Source organism: Crinia signifera, chromosome 4, assembly GCF_055691185.1.
Source record: "Crinia signifera chromosome 4, ASM5569118v1, whole genome shotgun sequence".
NCBI lineage: Eukaryota > Metazoa > Chordata > Amphibia > Anura > Myobatrachidae > Crinia > Crinia signifera.
The window spans coordinates 71,006,287-71,025,816 of record NC_139220.1 but is presented as its reverse complement, the minus strand read 5'-3'; the positions used below and the strand labels follow the sequence as shown (position 1 = coordinate 71,025,816).

Here is a 19,530-nt window from a genome sequence, read left to right as displayed (position 1 = left end):
CCATCCCGGGACGCGGAAAGTCCCGTTTTAACAAAATAAAATGGCTGGTGTTGTTACTTAGTGACGTGCCGGGCAGCTCACTGCTCTATCCGGCCGCACAGCATTAGACTTGGAGGAGTGTGGGAGGGGAAGCTGTTACGCGGTGTGCGCCGCTGCCTCCCCATTATTGGTTAGTTCGGCCGCCGCGTGACCCCTTCCCCTCCCACTCTCCCAGTAATGCTGTGCAGCCACTGACTGGCAGCCAGTGCAGGTGATGCCGGTCACCGTCAGGCAGCATTACTGGGAGCACGGTGCCGCGTTACTGACCTGCTGCTGCCTTTGTTGGTGAGCCCCTGGCCTGGCGTGACTGAAGGCGGTGACCCGACGGCTGCTGGAGGCTGGAGCCTGCGAGGCTCTGCTGAGACTGTCAGTCAGTCTCTGCTCTGCGTCTGCGACGGACGGTGTGCGAGCTGCTGAGTGTGCCACCCTGCCCCTGCCTGTGTGCGGCCGGGTGAGTCACTCTGACTCTGTGAGAGTCGAGATAAATTATTAAAAGTTCTGTTCTATATTTTTTGTCATCTATCCCTCCCATTCCCAGCCAGGCCTACCCCCTATTATACTGACTAAGGGCTAATAGGCTATGCTGAAAGTTTTTGCACTGGTCTGGAGTCTGACCATTAGTATAGGGCAAGGCCTGGGATTGGGAATGGAAATCCCATTATATACTATATAATGGGATTCCCAATCCCAGCCAGGCCTAGCCAGTAGCCCTATACTAAGGCCCTTAGAATAGGGCTACTGGCTAGGCCTGGCTGGGATTGGGAATGGAAATCCCATTATACAGTATGGGGGGGGGGGGTTGTCGAGCCCGCGAACCCCTGTCCCGGGTTGACCCTTTGGAAAGTTGGTCACCCTAGGTACGGCGTACCGGCAAAACATATTGTGCCGGTACCCCGTACCGTCATAACAAATACCCTCAAATTTCTAACTGCGCATGCGCGCATATGTAAGTGTCGGGGGGTGGGGCCTGCCGGGGATACGTCGTACCGCGGGGTTGTGGGTAGTGGTGGGTGGCCGTGCTGCTGTCAGAGAGGCAGCTTCAGCTGTAACATGAGAGTGACCCGGCCAGGAGTTCAGCTTCTGTGAGGCTGACTCCGCCCACTGGTCTCCGTGCTCTCCTCTTCCTGCTCCTCTGCAGTCTGCTTGCTGAGGGCAACCATCCCCCAACACACTGGGTGTCAGCGTGTTCTCCGTGCTTCAGCCCTGCCGTCTGAGGCAGCCACACTGTCAGTGTGGTCTCCGTGTATCAGCCCTGCCCAGCCCTGCTGTTCCACTTCCTGCTCCTCTGCCTGCTGAGGGACAGCCTCCCCCCACCACACTGCCCGGGGCCTGCTCCATGCTCTTCCCAGGAAGGATCCAAAAATATGGGTGAGTGTTGTGTAATGTAATGGGGTGGGAGAGGGAGGGGGGGGGGGGGTTGCTGTGTTTATTGTTTTACATTGCTGTGTGTACTACTAGGTGTTATAGGGGGGGCTGTGTAATTTGGGGGGCTGTGTATAATGTAGTATTGTGCTGTGTATTATAGGTGTAATATGCAGGGGCTGTGTATAATGTTGTTTGGTACTATGTGTAATTTGGGGGATGTGTATAATGTAGTATTGTGCTGTGTATACTAGGTGTAATATGCAGGGGCTGTGTATAATGTTGTTTGGTACTATGTGTAATTTGGGGGCTGTGTATAATGTAGTATTGTGCTGTGTATACTAGGTGTAATATGCAGGGGCTGTGTATAATGTTGTTTGGTGCTATGTGTAGACACCTGAAGAGGGTTACCTTTTTGGATGCGGTGAGGTCGTGCTTCCCCGATCTGTCGGGTTCCAGTCGGGAGTCTTCTCGGGATACAGGATGATGACACAGAGCAGTCGACACAGAGTTAGGTTGACCTTTTATTCTACAACGGCCACATAAAGCATCAACCTCTTTTACGTAGTGATGTAACAGTAATTTCACAATACAACAAATGCAATATAACCTATGCTAGGCAACAACAGCATTATCACATTCGATACCATACAAGGCCTATGGAGCTACCGGTAACTCTAAGTCACTCCGTACCCGGCCTATCACTGTGGCTCGGGGAGCCAGTACTTACCTCCACTGAACTGCGCGTGGGTACACCACTTACGTTTGACTGCAGTGATAGGTCCGAATGCGAGTGAACCTTACAACACACTGTATATTCACGAATTATGTCGGCAATTCACCATCGAATAAATACACAAGTTAACCTGAGAACCCGGGTGCACCCTCTGTTACCTAAGACCGGTCAGTCCCATTGTAGGGCCTATTCATAGGGCTTGAGGTACTTGATTACTTTCTTGCAGCTCCTATAGGGATCGCAATTCGAGTCTTGGGCCACTGGGTGGCAGTATTGTCCCAGGAAAGGACTTTCTCTTTCACTGCTAAGATTAGCAAACAAGGTGGCAAGGAGGCCCTTTTTGGCCCTTATAGTATCTTATGTTTCCTTACCCGGGGTGGCGGTTAGAGGGGGTATTAGTAAGGGTACTTTCCTAGCTCCAGACAGAGGCTACCTCAGCCGGGGTCACAACGGGGCGGCTCCTACTTGGTATGGCCGAGGAGTTGGGAAGCCTGACAGGCTACACAGTCAATACTACTGGGAGTGGTCCGTTTATGCTAACTCTCCCTTTACTAACACAGGAGCCTCAGCATTCAATGCCCCACGGGCAAACTCACGGTTTGTGGCAGATCCCGATGTACCCTCCTGGGGCCCGGCATTCGATCGGCGGCGTCTGCTGCTGGCACGGTCAGGCTGGCACCACGACTTCAGTTGCGGCTGGTGCAGCTGTCTGGGGCTGCTGTCTCTCTCTCTCTTATGGGGTTCTAGTGGTGGGCAGGATCACTCTGGCTGCCTGGGGAAGTGAGGGTGGGTCACACTGACCAGCCTCTGAGGGCTGTCATGTCCAGCTGGCTACGATGGTGGGGTCAGCGGGGTCACGGCTCTTGCCGCGTTCTCAGTTGCGGCTGGTGGATGGGGAAGGTCAGCGGGGGTCACGGCTCTTGCAGCGCTGAATGAGCCCGGCTGCCTGCGGCACTCCATCCACCCGCGTCTCCCGCTCTCCTCTAGGGGTCGGCGGGGGTCACCCTGACGTCACCCGTCTCTCTGCTGCGACTTCACCGGCGGGTGGTGGGCGGCCAGCGCTTCCTCTGACTTCGCGCTGGTGCCGCTCCCTTCTCCCCGCGCCAGCCTCTGCTCAGCACGTGAGTTCTCTCACTCTTCCTCCCTGCACGCTGCTCCTTCCTTTCCGCCCCTTCCTCCTCCTCTCTGCCAACCAAATCCGTTCTCCGTCCTGTCAGTCACGCAGCGCCGGACCAGGGGGTATTAACCCCGCGCGCGCTGGAGTGTGCCTGCCGGGTCTCCAATTAACCCCTTCCTCTTCTGGGGCTTACATATGTGTACTATGTGTAATTTGGGTGGCTGTGTATAATGTAGTATTGTGCTGTGTATTATAGGTGTAATATGCAGGGGCTGTGTATAATGTTGTTTGGTACTATGTGTAATTTGGGGGGCTGTGTATAATGTAGTATTGTGCTGTGTATACTAGGTGTAATATGCAGGGGCTGTGTATAATGTTGTTTGGTGCTGTGTATACTAGTTGTAACGGCAAAAAAAATACACTCCTATTTATTCAATGTTTCGGCGATGTGCTCCCCTTCATAAGGGGACATACAAACACAGAATCCCACACCAATGCATATAGATTTGTCTTTGCATTACACAAAGACAGATAGATGTGACACACACCTGGCAATAACAAGGTACCCTAAAAAGACTGGGGGAATATCTGTCAGAGCCGTCTTTTCCATTGGGCTCAATGGGCACTTGCCCAGGGGCCCCAGGATTTCAAGGGCCCATGTTGTTTGTGCAACTGTCCCCACAGCCCCCAGGCTGTTTGTCCCCTTGCGCGATGGGACTCCAGCAGTGAGCCGTGGGCAGCCCCAGCGTCCCTGCGCGCTGTTACATACTTGAATGACAGCGTGCTCTGCCTGTAAGCAGTCAGCAGCAGCGCGCCCAGCATGAGCGGAGAAGCTCACGCCTTGTGTGAAGATGACAGCGGTCCAGGACGCCTGTATGCGTGTAGTACAATACTCAGTCCCACTGTGGTTTGGGACTGAGTACTCCACATGTACTCTGCACATACAGGCACCCGGAATACAGGAGATTTGTTACTGTGCTATCGCTCACCCTCTCCCTGTTACTCAGTGCGAGGAGAAGACTGACAGTCCCAGAGATCATCTGCCGACGCTGCAGCATCAACCAGGTAACGGCGATCCCTGTGGCTCTCTGTCCTTGCCAGCACTTTGGATTAGTCAGCGCTGGCAGCGCTGCCCCCTTAATCTCCACTATGATGCCTCTCATCCTCCCCACTGCCATCAGATCGCTGTGTGACCCCCCCCCCCCCACCACCAGAGTGGGAGCAGCAGCTCCAAGCCTGGTGCCCGCTGCTGGTTACTGGTGGCAGGGGCTGTACTGTGAGCACAGTGGGCTGTGGCCTGTGTGCTCTGTACATTTGGCCCCTGGCAGGGTGAGCAGGGTCAGCAGCAGCACAGTGCCGTGCACACGTGGCAGGTGAGCTCAGCAGCACAGGGAAGGGGGGCTAGTGTGAGGATGACACACACTGGCTGTGTGCGGGTTACTGGGGGCACCATGTAGCTGCTGTCTGGTAGCCATTAGTTCAGTGTAATAAAGCTCCAGCAGTTTCTTGCATCTTAGTAGTGACCCCACACTGGGCTGTGTACTGGCCACATGACCCCCCTACTTGGTGACCAGCTACTCTTCCGCTACGAATGAGCAGCAGTATGATGAGAGGATGCGTGTACATGCTGTGGCCACTGGCAGGGGAGCAGACAGTGCTTGCTGCTGTTAGGTGATGTCTCCCTGCAGCGTGCCTCCTGTGTTGTGCAGGGGTGGGGGATGGGGCCTAGTGAATTGTTTTGCCCAGGGGCACGTGCTTCTGTTAAGATGGCCCTGATATGTGTGGAACTGTGGGGGCAAATATGTGTGGCACTGTGGAGGCATATGATATCTGGCACTGTGGGGGCATATTATTAATGGGCATCAGTTGTGGGTGCAATGAGCATTATGGTGTGGGGCATAATGTGTAACGGGCATTATGGCATGGGTCATATGTATTGGGTGTGTGACGCGTAACATGCATTACTGTGTAAATTTTGGCCATGTGCCTTCGGCGTGCAATATTCCAGCCACTCCCCCTAGTGTCATATGACCACGCCCCTGACCACACCCTTCGGTGCGCGGCACAGTACCACTAAAGCTGCCCATACACGCTGCTAAGCTCCCGCGCACCTCATCGCACAGTACAAAAAGTATGTGCTTGCACATACTTTTTGTACTTAGGTTTCATCAAATTGCATCGCATTGCATGCACAACGGATGCACATGCAATGCAATGTGATCCCTGCTATTGCAGCCCACAACGCATGCCCGCATCGGGACGTGTATGTGCTGCTGAAGTCATTTTTTCTACTTGCACCACTGGCTAGGCTGCTGCTGTCCCTTTCAGTATATACAGACAGGAAGGCTGTGGGCAGGAGGTCAGATATGGGCTGCTAAACAGATGCGGCTGGCATCTGAGGTTCCGCTCTCCATCCTTACTCATCATTCTGCACTGCTGGCCCTTCCTGTATTGCATGACCAATCCGAGGTGCCCATCAGAGCTCAAATATGCCCCCCCACTGTGACACACGTGGACGTAGCATACCTCCCAACATGACCCTCTCCAGGAAGGAAACAATGCTCTATTTCTGGACTTCCCTGGTAATGAATGATTGCCATCACCTGTGTTTAAACATCTTTATCAATTCACCAGCTCAAAACAGGTGATAGCAATCATACATTCAGAGGGAAGTCCAGCAGGTTTGGAGTATTTTGTCCCTCATGGAATAGGACAAGTTAGGAGGTATGTATCAGTGTGACCATGCCCCACTGTACAGGTAGTGTCTAACTATGGCCCCCATTTATCATTTAATATTTGCAGCTAAATCCCCGAAGACACCCATTTTAGGTGGCCATGCAAATGTTAAGTACCATGGCATGTTTGTAGAAGGGACCACAACAGGAATCTCTGCTACCTGCTGCGAGCCCTCGTGTTCCACTTGCGGTGTCTATGAAGGACGCAGTGCTGCCCAATATCCAAAAAGCAATGCATTCCAGATATTGTTCCTGCAGCTACTGCCATATCAGAATGGCGGTAGCCCATTGTATGTAGCATATGGACTAGGGTGGCGGGATCCCAGTCAGCGGGATCCCGGGATTTGGCCCCGAAATTGCCGGGATTTAAATCCTGGGATTTTGGGATTAGACTGCACATGCACCTGCTCAGACACTGCACAGGTATCCTGACCCCGGCATGTGGCTCTGCTCAGCATGAAGTGATCAGAGGTTACACTGTGCAAGCCACTGCACTGCCGCCCACCTGCTTCTAGCGGCACCCCCGCACCCAGCCACCCACATGTTTTCAGCAGCACCTCCGCACCACTGGCAACTGGCTCCATGTCGATCTTTTGCTTGTGTCGACCTTTTGACCATGTTGACCTTTATCATGTGTCAACCTTTTGACTGTCGACCAATAGTGCAAATAATACGATTTAGATCAATATACCATTCGCTTAAAAGCAGCTATGGGTGCTGTACCACTTAAATTGAAGAACCACTTCAAAATTGACATACAATACCAAGCAAGATTATTGGACAACTGCCAAGGCGTAGGTGCAGTTGGATTCACTTTCTTTCTGGGGTATTGCCCCATCTCCCCCCAAAAAAAGAGAATAACAGTGCAACACTGTAACACTAAGGACCCTTCTATTATACAAATAGATAAAAGATATAACTCGTACCAACGTTTTGGGTGACATTCTATGGGATGAGATTTCTGTTTTTTGGCGTTAATTAGTAAACAAAATGGCGATATCGCCTATTTAATAGGATGCGCAAAGGGACTGAAATCGCATATTATGTGCGTTAAGGCATGCGGTCCAAAAGTGCGAGATAAATTCGCATTTATATCGCATCCAGATGTTTTCGTACAGAAAAGTATACAAATCGCTTATTTAATGCAATGCGTTTTCCCAAATCGCACTTTTTAGGTGTCTAATAATCGCACTTATTTCAGACCAGGTTCTGTTGGGCGATTTGGCCCAGAACTCACTTTGGTCAAGTGCACACATGGTTAATTTCAGCACAGGTGCCCTCATTTTCACTCAAACACCCCTACATAAACCCCAACATCATTAAGGACACCTGTGAGGGTTTGAGACATGGAGATTTTGCAGAGTGGTTTGGAGTTGCTTGTCTGTGATGTGGCCCATTTGGAGGAGCTGCGCAGGAGGGAGGAAGCTGCGCGCCAGATCCAGGTAGCCCCCCGACTACTGCGTACCCCACGTATGTATCGTGCTCGGCTGTACCTGGACTCCCTTTCGGATCAACAGGTTGTGGGGATGTTTAGGCTGAAGCACATTAACCTGTTGGACTTATATGAGCAGGTGAGAGATGATTTGGACCCTTTTGGGGGAGGCAACTATGCAGTGTCTGGGCTGCACAAATTAATGTGTGCCCTCTACTATTTGGCCACAGGCTCCACTCAGTCTGTGACCTCCATGGTCCTTGGGGGTATCACAGGCCACTTTCTCTAAGCATTTTACTTAAGTGTTACTTGCTTTAAAGAAGTTGTGGCGGACATACATCAGATTCCCCAGTTCTGAGTTGGAGTGGCAGGACCACAAGTTGGCTTTCTATAGACTCTCAGCATTCCCTCACGTGCTGGGAGCTATAGACTGCACACACATTGGGATTAGGGCACCGCACGTGCGGGGCCACGTCTACGTCAATAGGCATGGGCGGCACTCCCTGAACGTGCAGGTTGTTTCCAATGTTCACCTCAAAATCCTGAGTGTTGTTGCAGGCTTTCCTGGGAACTGCCACGACGCCTATATTCTGAGGCACTCAGCCCTCTGGAACCGATTTACCGACCACCAAATGCCAGAGGGCTGGCTACTTGGTAAGTACCTTTTTACATATTACCCTGTCTGTCCTTATTTGTACCTGCTGTAATGTGTGTGTTTCCTGTTTCACAAGCATATTGTTCTTCTACCAGTGTCTTCTGTTTGCAAAAAAACACATACCTTACCATATAAGGCAATCACTTCCTATCTGTGTTTTAGGTGACTCAGGATATGGGTGTGTTTCCTGGCTCATGACACCTTTGCGCTCCCCAGAGGGCCCTGCACAGCACCGGTATAATGAAGCCCATATTGCAACCAGCAATGTGGTGGAGCGCACATTTGGCATTTTGAAGAGTAGATTCCGTTGTTTGGACTGGTCATCGGGTACGCTGCTTTACCACCCTGCAAAAGTAGTGATGATCATCCAGGCTTGCTGCATGTTGCACAACATAGCCCTGTCCCAACCTGCCTATGTGGAGGAGGAACATGCAGCAGTTGTGCAGAAAGCCCAACCTACCACACCTCGGGTAGTGAGGGGTACGCAGAGGGGGAATCTAGTGCGCACACACATCATCAGCTGTTACTTTTCTGGTAAGCACATGTGCCCTGTATTCCAAAATGTACCTTTGCTGTAAGTGTACTCATAAACAAATTATTTACCAATACCATCTGTTTCCACCCACATTTAGCCTAATACACAGAGGCCAACGGATGCAGCTGGTGGTGCTGACCTATCCCTTGCTGGTATCAAGCTTGTAAGTACATTTGATACATGTATGAATTACGTTTGCTCAAAAACATGACTCACTGGTGTTGTGGAACTACACGTGCCAGCATGCCCTGACACACTATAACCATTACAGTCCAAACCATGAGTGTCAGAGCTTGCTGGAATATGTAGTTCCACAACCTTTGATGGGCCAGGAGTTACCCCACACTACTTTACAGCAATCCCATTGTCATATACCATTACACTATGTCATCATTCACACAACAATTGGTTGATAAATAATACACAGACACAATGGTATGCGGTTAGACATTTTTACTGCAGTATACTATGTCAGAAGCAATCTGCATTTTTGCAAGTAAAACATTAAAACTGTCGGGGGATGTAACAAGATGTATTGCATATTACAAAATTATCAAAAATATGAGCTATCTTCTCCCACCATCAGGCAACTCTACACCACTTCTAGAACCTGCACCCAGCCCACCACGGGTCCTAATACTCCGACAGGGTGGGGAAGTGGGGGAGCCACTTATTGGGGTGCTAGATACACTACTGAGAGTTGATGCTGCGCCACCTCCGACATTGGCTTCCAGCTGCTGTAGTTGGGCCTGCATACCTATTAAGGCATTGGTCTGCGCTGTGCATGATTGGCTTAGTGCAGCTATACGGGTAGGTGTAGGCATGAGTGCCTACACCTACCCGTACACTACGTGCAATTTTTCGTAATTGAAGAAACGTGTCACGCATGTACCCCTGGATGTTACCTATTTGCAGGCTTTGGGAGACCATAAATTCTATTTGTTTCTCCTTGAAATTGACCAAGGAGTTAGCTACTTGGGAAGCAGAAGCTGCTGTATGGGGTGTGTTTGTGGGTGGGGGTGGGTTAGGAGACACCCCACTTGGGGGAAGATCACTCTGTGATGAGGTCTGTATTTCCTCCTCTGCCGCAAAGGTCTCCACTGGTTCAAGAATGATGTCCATTTCGTCTAACACCATCATTGAAGAATCTGTTTGAACTGTCCCTAGTTGTATAGTACCTGTGGATACAGATGAAGAGGTAAGTACTGATGCATATATAGGCCAGACTCTCTTCAGTACTGTTTTAGAAAGGGCTTGAGATGCTGGACGCACATACCTAGGGGTCTTATGTACTTACACATGTACCCCGATACAGCATGTAACATTGACATTAATAATAAGTCACATGCCTAGCTCAGATTACATTAATTTCCGTTGCAATGTAGCAGCAGGAGATGAATGTAGTGTGAGATGTATGTGTGTACTGTATGTGTAATGGCGTGTTTTTTGATCATTTACCTGCTTCCACAGATTCCGCAGCAACGGGTCTTCTTGTCTTGGATGCGTGAGCACTTCGGGACGGACAATCTGTGAAAGGAAAGATGGGCAGCCATTATGTACCTTGCAATGGATAAGCATTTATGGCAAACATGCATTGAAATGACATTAATGGACAATACTTCATTTGGATAAGGACTACATTATTTATTCCCCACATTTTTTTTTTTCCAGATTATTTTGTTAGAGCATTATTAAACTATTGTACACATGAACTATTGGATAATCTGTGGTATGTAGGCATGGCAGCTAAACCACCAGTACACCTCTTTGTTTTTGGCCACATACATGTTAGGCTGCTAGAAAGAATGTTACAGTGTTGATCAATATGAGCAGTTGTGGAACTACAAGGCCCAGCATTATGAGCAATTTGAAAGTAGGAGCAAGCAATTTCTTGTGCATGACCTTGCTGGGCTATGTAGTTCCACAGCAGCACTTTACTTAGCATAACAATTCAAGTGAAGATTACAGTTAGAAAACATTGGCATGTTTGTTTAAGATTGCATGTGGTCACACTTACCAGCTCTGGATGGCGTTTGCGGCCTATCGGTATCCGCCACGTGCATGCCAGGCAGGACCTCAGGGGGTATGTTGCGCTTCAACTTCACCTCATAGGATGTGTAGCACACAGTGGTGGGGCTTCCTCCGCCAGTCTTGGTGGCCTCCTCCAACTCCATGGCCATTTTACTTTTCAGCTGCCTTTTGATGTCATTGAATCTCTTCTTGACATTTCTGACCAGGCGCTTGTGCTGACTTACAGCATTCACCGCCTGGGTGATGTCCTTCCACATAGCCCTTTTGCGCTGTGCAGTGGTCTTGTGGTGAGTTTTCCCAAGTAACCGGTCAAACACAGGCATGATAGCCCGGACAAGTGCAGCATTTTCCTCGTAGGAGAATCTGACCTTTCGGCCACTTTTTGTGCGGCCAGCTTCTACCTCCTCCTCCTCCTCCTCCTTTTCTACTCCAGCCATGTACCCCTCCTCCTCCATGCCAGTGTCTTCCTCCTCCACACCTCCAACTTCCTCCACCTCTGACATGTGGCCCTCCTGCAGCTGCTGTGGGGTATGGTCAAGGTCTTGGCTATAGGATGGGGATGCCAGCGGATCCTCCACCTCCTCCTGCTGGGGCTGGATGGCCAGGGCCTGGTCTGGGGCTGGCCTTGCTGTGACCATGCTGCCTGCCACCCTGCTGGCTCTCCCACTTGGCTGGCTGCTGCCACTCCTCACTCTGCCACTCCTCACTCTGCCACTCCTCACTCTGCCACTCCTCACTCTGCCACTCCTCACTCTGCCACTCCTCACTCTGCCACTCCTCACTCTGCCACTGCTCACTCTGCCACTGCTCACTCTGCCACTGCTCACTCTGCCACTGCTCACTCTGCCACTGCTCACTCTGCCACTGCTCACTCTGCCACCAACATCTCTTCCTGCACTCACACTGCCACTGCTCCTCTCCATGCTCCTTACTTCCTATCAAAGAGTGAAATGGCGCCAGTGTCCCTTTTATATAGGGGGTGTGATACATAATGGAGGGGACAGAGGTGGGCCAATAGGTTGGGGGTTCTTAGTCATGCGGAGACAGTTTTGTAAATCGCACTCCGGTTGGTCCAAAACTCGCACATGACCGGCGGAAGAAATCGCACTTTTTTGTGACTTAAATTCGCACCACTTCGCCGCAAATGGCACCACTTCGCACTTTTCAGCCTCCAAAGCGCATCACATTAAATATGCGAATTATTAAAAAAAAATGCGATTTTAAAAAGGGCAAATAGCGGCGATGTGGTGCGATATAAAAACATGCGCATTTATCTCAATCCATAGAATGTAACCTTTATGTCTACCATATGAAAGCAGACATATGCGCTTAATTGTGGGACATAATCCATCACCAATGGATTCCGCTTTCCTTCTTCTTAAATATGGATACTCAAAAGCATAGGAAACATATCATAGTGCAGGATAGGCCGTATAAGGCCGGCTTAGTACATTTCCCCTTCAGTGTTCATCGTCCCATTGCATTCTAAAGCCTCTCCCATGTCCTTCTCTCTTTTTCAATGAAAACCCTTAGTCAGCAAATTGAGACACTCTGATACCTCTTTCACACCAGCCTAAATTCCCGGGTTGAGTCCTGGAACAACCCGGTACTACCGCTGGTGTGAAAGGTACCTGGGACAAATTACCGGGCTAATTTGCCGGCAATCCATTCCTGCTAGGTAGCAGGGTTGTTCCAGGGTTCAACCCGGGGACCTGGCTGGTGTGAATGGGTTCGGGTATATTTACACGGGTTGCCGGGTCCTCGGTGTCCTGTCCAGCTGGGAATTGACGCAGGCGGCGGGTGCAAATGAGGAGACAGCCGGTGGATGATGATGACACACCTCTCCGACGGCAGTGAGGTGTGAATGGGTCCAAACCCGGGAATGTCCCTGCTTGTCCCGGGAACTGAATTCCCAGGTTTGTCCCTGCATTTCTGGTGATAAAGGGGTATTAAAAGTTATGACATGGGGGATTATGATACAAAGCACAGACAGTGACAGAATCATATCTGAATCACAAAATACTTTCTTTTTCATCTTCTTCTCTACAAGATGATATGCAAAATACATTTAGAAGCAGCCTGACATTCATGTTCCCCAGTATCATCACAATGATGTCAGCCAAAAGAGCGTATCTGCGCTGTTTGTCTCAGTTGTGATACAATTTGGCTTTTAGTTTAAAAAGAAACAGTGTGTTTATGTGGGATAGACACTGAGTCACAGACCGATCTGGCCGAGCCATGCTGTTAGACAGATGTAAGTGTTCAAGTGGTGTCATTGCTGCTTATGTATGGAGTGAAACCAAAACAGAGATATCATTGAGACACAGGCGTTGTAGCAGAAAAAACACTTAAATAAGAAAAGACATATACTTAAAGGGAATATACTTCCTACTTGCCGACTTTTGTTTTATCCTCTCCGGGAGAAGCCCGAAGAGGAGACCAAATAGTAGTATGTCAGGGGGGTGGGGTGAGGTGGACATCAACAAGCCCCGCCCCCATGGCAGGCAAACAACGCAATTGGCGGGTCCGCGGATTGGGGTTGGGGGCTATAATGACACAAAATAACGCTATTAGTCCCTCGCCGTAGACCTGCGAAAAACAGTATTTAGTGCAGCACGGAAGGGGGGTGCAGGGGCTGCATGGCCAATGCGGAAGGATTGCCCTCCATCCCAGGGGGGGGGGGGGGGGGGGGGGCAGGAGGGAGACCCGATTTTTGGAGCCTCCCGGCATTTCCGGGAGGGTAGACAAGCCTGATATACTTACAGGGAATATAGTATAGCAGCTAAATCTGACATCTGACTTATGTTCTAACTAGTTATAGCAATAGCAATATTCCATATATAATATTGGAAGGAAGAACTCGGATGCATCTCTACAGCGTCTCAGGCCAAGGTCAACACATTACACCCCATCTTCCACCATGCTAACACTCATGTCTAATATAAATATTACCAGATGGCCATAAAAGCTTAAGAATATTAAATATATGATTTCCTCTGAACCACTTGATTGTCAGAGCTCTATTGGTGGTCTGCTCATGTCGTTTCCCATTTCCTTTTTATTGGAGGAAAACTATCTCCTTGGTAGTCTCTGTTTTACAAAGACAACAATTAAGGATGAAAGGTTTTTAAATAAGGATCGAATAAAGCTGTCTCTTATATAATAGTGTTTTATTATCAGCATGAAGTGTTATGAGATGTCCGCTATCTCCACGGATACGGAACATACAATATTAGTGTTTCCTGCCCTAGCTTTGTGCTGCTCAAAGTCACAGTGATAACTTGTAGGACAGAGGAATTTACATAGAAGCAGATTTCCATTGTCTGAAATTTGTTACATCTTTCCATCATATAGAGCAACATAAGAATGTGATGAAGAATGAAAACTACAGTATATAAAGAAAAAAGGTGATAAAGAACTACGGTATGTAGTGAAATTGCACAAAATAAACAGATGTTAATATTCAACTCTTCATTAATTGCCCAGCCTTGTTATTATAATGTGTTTAAATTGCTTTAGCAGGCCTTGGTCTATTATTACTGCAGGTAAAAGGGTATACAACAGATGTGAACAGGGCCAGTCTGATAGTAAAAACGTTTGGAGAGGGAAAGCGCTATCCTGCTTGTGTTGAAAAAACTGATGGTGTTGGTGTGTAAAGAATTGTGCGGATTGCAGAATGGACGGATAAAATAAAATGGTTTATTTAGTTCAGAATATTGGGTGTATACCAGACTCTGGTGTTGTGGGGGAATGAAGGGGTGGGGCCAAATTACCCTAGGGGTAAAGGGGTACCTTGTGTGGTAATAATTGGTGTTTCAGTACACCTATGTGGGGTCCCCAAACAATGAGAATCTTCCTTGACCAGTGTCACCAGGGGAGATTTCCCAAAAGGGTTTTCAGAAAGTCTGTGCTAGACTTCTTTAGCTACCGTAGGTCCTGAGCCCAGGACCTATGGCCTCTCCTGGTGATTTATGTAGGAAGTGGAAATTCTGAGTTCAAAGTCTGGTCTGATGGAGTTTGCAGAGAGGTGCCTTGAAGCTTAGGGCGATTCGCACATGAACCCCCTGTGCGAATCGCCCTAAGCTTCAAGGCACCTCTCTGCAAACTCCAGTGATCAGTGTCAGTGATAGAATGAGAGGGGGTGAGAGAGAGAGTCATGGATAGAGAGATGGGAGGGTGAGAGCGTGGGAGGAGAGAAGTGGTTAAACAAAGAGGGGTGAGAGAGGGTGTCAGGAATAGAGAGGGGGAGGGTGTCAGATGGAAAGAGTGGGGTGAGAGTGAGGGAAGGTAGAAAGAAAGTGGGTGAGAGATGGTGTCAGTGATGAATGATAGGGGTGAGAGATTGTAAGGAATAGAGAGAGAGGGGGTCATATAGAGAGAGAGAGAGAGAGAGAGAGAGAGAGAAGGGGTGAGAGATTGTAAGGAATAGAGAGAGGGGGTGAGAAAGAGACTGATTATGTAGAGGGATAGAGGGGGTCAGGCAAATAAAGAGATGAGTGAGAAAGGGGGGTTAGGTAGAGAGAGGGGTGTCAGGCATATAGAGAGGGGGGTCAGGCAGAGAGGGTTCAGGCAGAGACAGAGGGGGGGGGGGGTAAGGTAGAGAAAGGGGAGTCAGGCAGAGAGAGGGGGTGGCTAAGGCAGAGGGAGAGGGATGAGGGGTAAGGTATATAGAGAGGGGGTGAGGCAAAGAATGAAGGGGGTCAGGCAGAGAGAGATAGGGGGTAAGTTAGACAGAGGGGTGTCAGGCAAAGAGGGTTCAGGCAGAGACAGAGGGGGAAAGGTAGAGAAAGGGGAGTCAGTTAGAGAGAGAGACAGAGAGAGGGCTAAGGCAGAGAGTGATGAGGGGTCAGGCATATAGAGAGGGGGTGAGGCAGAGAATGAGGGGGGTCAATTAGGTAACGCACCTGTATAGGTCCCGGCCACCAGCAGCCCTCTTACCTTAGCGACACCACTGGAGCCGAGGTGCCAGAAGCCACATGACATGCTGTACCTCTGCTGCCTTACAGGCCTCCTGCCCGCCGTCCTGTCATGGAGGCCGTGGCTGCAGTTTTGAAGTTACACTGGACAGCTTAGGCGGTGATAGACAGACGCCGGCGCTGCAGGGCTGGCAGCAGTCAGGGGCTGTCGCGGCCAGGGGGGGGGGGGGGCAGTGATGCTTTCTCCATGAGCTGGCTGGAATTGTGACAGAGCGATGTGCCCCTTCAGGGCTTAGCGCCCGGTGGCTGGAGCCTATGTTGTCTCCCGTAGTTACGCCACTGTGATAATCCAATTAATTCCTTATAGTCACGATCTGAAAGATGCAGTACATACTCCCCATGGGAATGGGAGACCAAGGAAATAAACAATAGTGCAGATCATTTAAAAAAACATGATATGAATTTAATAAAGAGGACTCACAAAATAAGTCAACAGTAACAGCATAAAAATACAAGATAATCCAGGAAAAGCTGCTCACACGTCCAAATCTCAGGGATGGAATGCGCACTATAGGCTTGATAACCATTTCTTCTTCATTTTTCACTAAAAATCAAATGGATGGGGGTTTACAATACTAAATCACCCACTACCACAACACACTTACCGATTGTAAGCCCGATGTGTAGTGACTGACATCACAACTTCCTGCTCAGTTGTGATGTCAGTACCAGCTTTTCTAAAATCCAGGAGAACAACTGCCCAAACACCCCAGTTCAGGAATTTCTGCCACATTCTGGTCTCAGAATGCAGCAAAACATCATCATCCCGCAGTCGGATCTCGCGAGATCCAGAGTCTATGCTACCGACGACATCTTCACTCTGAAATTGGAGAGGGTAGTGCATGGATGATTCTCTCTGGTGCTGTGGTAGTCTGTGGGGGTGGTGTCCTGGTGTATATAAGTCCAGTCCTGTGCTGCCTAGTGCTGGTGTCCTGTGCTGCCTAGTGCTGCTGGTGTCCTGTGTTGCCATAAGTCCATTCGTGCTTCTGTATAGGTCCAGTCCAGTGATACTGCTGTATAATTCCAGTCCAGTGATACTGCAGTATAATTCCAGTCCAGTGATACTGCTGCATAAATTCAGTCCAGTGGTACTGCTGTATAATTCCTGTCCAGTGACACTGCCGCATAATTTCAGACCAGTGGTACTGCTGATAAAGTCCATTGGGCCTGCCATTAAAGTACAGTGGTACTGCCGTTAAAGTCCAGTGGTACTGCCATGAAAGACCAGTCCAGTGATGCAGCTGTATAATTCCAGTCCAGTGATAAGCTGTATAATTCCAGTCCTGTGGGAGAGGGGTGCTGCTGTAAATTTAAATTGCGTTACTGAAGAGTGATGATACACTGGAGAGCTATCCGGACACTGTGGGAGAGGAGTGGTGCTGTATTAGATATGAAATTGCAATAAAGAGTAAACACACTGGAGTAAAAAAAAAGGTTGTTTGCCCAACTGAAACATTGCATCTTTTTCCTGCCAATATATTACATGATTGTAAGCTTGCAAGCAGGGCCCTCCTACCTCCATATTGGTCTGTTACTAGTACTACCCAGTTGTTTTATCACTGTTGTTCCAATTGTAATGCGCAATGGAATATGCTGCGCTATATAAGAAGCTGTAAATAGTAATAAATTCCTACTGACATGCCTACTTGAATACTGTAACTGAGGAAAGAAATAATGCTCCACCATTCTTTCAATGGCGACAGTATCATATGCAGTCATAGTAGACATGTCCGTCATTGTAGCGGGTGTGTCTTGAAAATGACATTTTCTCCAGCAGTTGCCTGAGAAATGAAAGAAGGAGATGCCATGTCATGTTCCGCTTGTGCAGAAATTTTTTTCACCAACACCCTTTTGCACCTCTGCAGGTTTGTGCCCAACAAAAACAAAGATAGGGGTTTACAATACTTGGGATTAAGGACCCTACTCTGGTCCTCATGCTCCCCTGCGTGTTCGTGCAGGGGAGCGATGATGAGCGTCTGTGCATGCGCATATACATTCATGTGCAGCCAATTGGTGCAAGTGGGCATGGTGAACTGCTTGTTTGCCGTTGTGTTTACACCTAGCAGTGCGGACGGGGGGTGGTGGTGGTGAAGGGACGCATCCATGGGAACACTCATCATTTCATGCTAGTGCATCTTTAACAAACATTCGGGCGGTGAGCAGCTGACGTAAGCGGATGTCAGCTACCCCCTGCTTCCCATACAGTACAGGACAGTACGGACAGTGTAATGGTTAGCATTACTGCCTCACAGCACAGAGGTCATGGGTTCGATTCCCACCATGGCTCTAACTGTGCGGAGTTTGTATATTCTCCCCGTACTTGCGTGGGTTTACTCTGGGTACTCCGGTTTCCTCCCACAATCCAAAAATATACTGGTAGGCTAATTGGTTCCCAACACAAAATGAACCCTAGAATGTGTGTGTGTGTGTGTGTGTGTGTGTACGTGTGGAAGGGAACATAGATTGTAAGCTCCATTAGGGCAGGGACTCCATAGAGGTGTCAGGTCTTCAAGCACGTGCAAAATCCTTTGATGATCGGTGACCATCAAATGATTTAGTACCCGCACGCACGGCTGTGAATGGATGTACAGTATATGCAAAACATCCATTCGCATGCGTGAGGGGGGGCGGGCGGACGTGAAGTCGGCGTTTTAATGACTCGCAAAGTTGTGAAATTCGCAGCTTTGTGAGTCAACCAGAATAAGGCCCTTATTAAAGTGGCCAAAATACAGTGATCTGGTTTCAACAGATTAACTACCCTTTTCAGGCCGCGGACAGCAGGAGCGTGTCTGTCATTTTATGGAATAAAATTAGCCTCCACTATTAAATACATTGTGTCAGAAAAACATGGGACTTTTTGGAATTTGCTGTTATTTGCCTCACAACATAAATTACTCTTACAATGAATGTGTTTGCGTACAATAACACATGTGGTAAGGAAATACGGATAAATGGATGCACGTCAAACACTAGCATAGTTGCTATGGCCTGGGATTTTAGCATTTTTTTTATGTTTTTTTGGTACTTGTGTATTTTGGCGGCGCCCCCGATGTCCGTCGTACGACGAACAGATCGCATCGCATGCCATGCACCCGATGGCATACGATGCGATGCGACGCGATTTTGACCCCCTATACGACCAAAAATCGTATAAGCACCCTAAAGGGTGCTTTTGAGCACCCAAATGGGTGCTTACAATGTTAAATGCACCCCCACGCCACCCCCCCACTATAAACGTGAACCCGAAGCGTGGCAAGCGCAGCGAGCCCGCGAGGGGCGGCGGTACGCGTCCTATGACCTTTTCATACCCCCACTATCCACGTCGGCGTGGAGTTGAGAATAGAATAGTGTGGCGAGCGCAGCGAGCCACCGAGCCCGAAGCGTGGCGAGCGGACGCGGATACCTTCACAGGTAAACGTGTCCCTTCGCGGGCTTCACAGGTATCCGCGTCCGCTCGCTGCGCTCGCCACACTATTCTATTCTCAACTCCACGCCGACGTGGATAGTAGGGGTATGAAAAGGACGTAGGACCCTAATAAACAATTATTCACATGCTCACATCAGTCACCATTGCAAATGCACGGGGGACCGAAGTAATCAGAATGAGGTCTTATACTGTATGTGTGTGTGTTACCTAAGGGACATACACATGTTGTGTTTTTAGCAATCTGTGCTAAGTGACGTGTACACCCCATAGCGAAGTGTGGTCTGCGCCTTGCTATCACCGTCTCCGAACCTGTTTTTTTCTATGTGTGTATGGGCAGTCTAGGCACTGGAAAGTTAAAGGGAAATTGCCTAGCCTACCTTGTTTAGCTCAAATTTCAACATGTGTATGGGCTCTTAGGCAAGGTCAAAATATATTTACAGTTCCCTATGAACCATCAGAGCAATAATCGAGAACAAACATGTCAA

The 19,530-nt window shown here is 49.1% G+C and overlaps 1 long non-coding RNA gene across 1 annotated transcript in view; it reads left to right on the top strand.

Moving 5' to 3' along the window:
* The first annotated feature begins 1,198 nt into the window (after positions 1-1,198).
* Positions 1,199-19,530, top strand: part of LOC146074094 (uncharacterized) — a 153,433-nt gene continuing 135,101 nt past the window's right edge. The window contains exons 1-2 of the long non-coding RNA XR_014473361.1: positions 1,199-1,407; positions 13,997-14,065. This is a non-coding gene — a long non-coding RNA (uncharacterized LOC146074094). The remainder of the gene's footprint in view (positions 1,408-13,996; positions 14,066-19,530) is intronic.